This window comes from Entelurus aequoreus, linkage group LG13 (genome assembly GCF_033978785.1).
Source record: "Entelurus aequoreus isolate RoL-2023_Sb linkage group LG13, RoL_Eaeq_v1.1, whole genome shotgun sequence".
NCBI lineage: Eukaryota > Metazoa > Chordata > Actinopteri > Syngnathiformes > Syngnathidae > Entelurus > Entelurus aequoreus.
Genome location: NC_084743.1, coordinates 1,862,840 through 1,865,680, shown reverse-complemented (window position 1 = coordinate 1,865,680; position 2,841 = coordinate 1,862,840).

The following is a 2,841-nucleotide window of genomic DNA, read 5'->3' as shown; positions in this document are numbered from 1 at the left end:
ACCCAGAATCCCATGCAGCCCTAACTCTTCCGGTCTACATTATACACCCCCGCTACCACCAAATCCCCCCACACATCAACCCCCCCCCCCCCCCTCTCCGTGCGTTGGTTGAGCGGAAGAGTTAGGGCTGCATGGGATTCTGGGTATTGGTACCGTCAGTGTAAGATGTGTGGCTGCTGAGTTAGTACGCCTCGCTGTCACTTACGTGAGCAAGCTGAAATTGAATTCTACGTGTGGTCGAGCAGGTACACTGTTAGGGCAGACTGTAGAGGGCGCCAAATGCAGTGTCATCACGCTCTGATATTCGGGAGTCTCCCGGGAAAAATGAGAGGGTTGGCAAGTATGACGCTATCAAGCGCCATTCATTCAAAACTCGCGGGCTGCACTAACATCAAATTTCCACATTAAAGTGCGTGTGTCGGAGACCCCTAGTTAACATAGCACAAAGCATTTAAGCTTTGTATGCGGTGTTTTTCATTTTAAATTTAAATTTTTTTTTTGTGGCTCCCATTACTTTCTTTAATTTGTGAAACTTGCCAAAATGGCTCTTTGAGTGGTAAAGGTTGCCGACCCCTGCCCAAAAATCAAGTAGTCAGCCCCTAAAATCATGAACTTAACCTCTAAAATCATGTAGTTAACCTCTAAAATCATGTAGTTAGCCCCTAAAATCATGTAGTTAGCCCCTTAAATCATGTAGTTAACCCTGTAAATCATGTATTCAGCCCCTAAAATCATGAAGTTAACCCCTATAGTCATGTAGTTAGCCCCTAAAATCGAGTAGTTAGCCCCTAAAATCATGTAAATAGCCCCTAAAAGTATATAGTTATCCCTTAAAGTCATGAAGTTGACCCCTAAAATCATGTATTTAACCCCTAAAATCAAGTAGTTAGCCCCTACAATCATGTAGTTAGCCCCTAAAATCATGTAAATGGCCCCTAATAGTACATAGTCAGCCCCTAAAATCATGAAGTTAACCTCTAAAATCATGTAGTTAGCCCCTAAAATCATGTAGTTAGCCACTTAAATCATGTAGTTAACCCTGTAAATCATGTATTCAGCCCCTAAAATCATGAAGTTAACCCCTATAATCATGTAGTTAGCCCCTAAAATCGAGTAGTTAGCCCCTAAAATCATGTAAATAGCCCCTAAAAGTATAGTTATCCCTTAAAGTCATGAAGTTAACCCCTAAAATCATGTATTTAGCCCCTAAAATCAAGTAGTTAGCCCCTACAATCATGTAGTTAGCCCCTAAAATCATGTAAATGGCCCCTAAAAGTACATAGTTAGCCCTTAAAATCCTGAAGTTACCCCATACAATCACAGTTAGCCCCTAAAACCATGTAGTTAGCCCCTAAAATTATGTAGTTAGCCCCTTAAATCATGTAGTTAACCCTGTAAATCATGTATTCAGCCCCTAAAATCATGAAGTTAACCCCGATAATCATGTAGTTAGCCCCTAAAATCAAGTAGTTAGCCCCTAAAATCATGTAAACAGCCCCTAAAAGTATATAGTTAGCCCTTAAAGTCATGAAGTTAACCCCTAAAATCATGTATTTAGCCCCTAAAATCAAGTAGTTAGCCCCTAAAATCATGTAAATAGACCCTAGAAGTATATAGTTAGCCCTTAAAATCATGAAGTTACCCCATACAATCACATAGTTAGCCCCTAAAACCATGAAGTTAGCCCCTAAAATCAAGTCGTCAGCCCCTAAAATCATGAAGTTAACACCTAAAATCAAGTATTTAGCCCCTAAAATCATGTAGTTAGCCCCTTAAATCATGTAGTTAGCCCCTTAAATCATGTAGTTAGCCCCTTAAACCATAGAGATATTGCACTGGATGTGAAGATTGAAGTGTGTGTTGTGTGTTTGCTATTGTGCAGCGACTGTGAAGGTGGTCGCCCCGCTTGCATGAAAGATCATTTGAATGCAGCAGCAATGACTGGACTGTACGTAAACCATTCAGATGTCAAGTTTCACCAGCTGTGCGACTGAACTCACCTGCAGTATTATTACGGATCACTATTTGGCCCTGCTCATGCAGTTTCATGTGTAGTTGCCAGTATCTGTCCACTAGATGGCGGCCCAGGTCACCTTTTTGTAAGTACAGTAGCCAAGGTTGTTGGCGTGTTCTATGACTAGTGCATGTTTCTCCGTGTAATGTTTTAGTGTCCGACAGCTGATGTGTAAATATATATTTTATTTTTCTGCCAACGCAAGTTATGATTCCATGATGCTGTGATACTGCACACAATTCACTCATGAATGTTGTGTTGCATGTTCTAGGGTATTATATTACATGCATGCAGCAAATATCTTTTTTATTGCATGTATAAAACAATTTGGAGTACAGTCCGATTTTGTTACCTGGGTCGAATAGCTTGAAACTGTTCTTGAATGTTGTTATGAAGAATCAAAATTTGGCGGGTCGAACTGTAAGCGTGACCGTTATTTTCCACTCCATTTGTGAGTCGATGTATTGTAACTGAATTAAAACTGCTGTGTTTACATCAGGTGTGTCCAAACTGTCCCGTGTAATGGCCTGGACCAGGTCTCAAACTCAAAAGTACTGCCGGAGGTAGTCCGGGTGAGACTTCAGAACCACGTTTGAACCACGTGACTACATTTGTTCATGTCTACCAGCTGTAGGTAAGGTGTGCCTCAAGTTATTGCAAATATCAAAATAGTGTATTTTGAAAAACTTCTGCTTGCTTACAGGAAGTTGCTCTTTGTGTGTTTGTTGTCAGTATCAGTAGGTGGCAGCCGGTAGCTAATCGCTTCGTAGATGTCGGAAACAGCGGCAGGCAGTGTGCAGGTAAAAAGGTGTGTAATGCTTAAACCA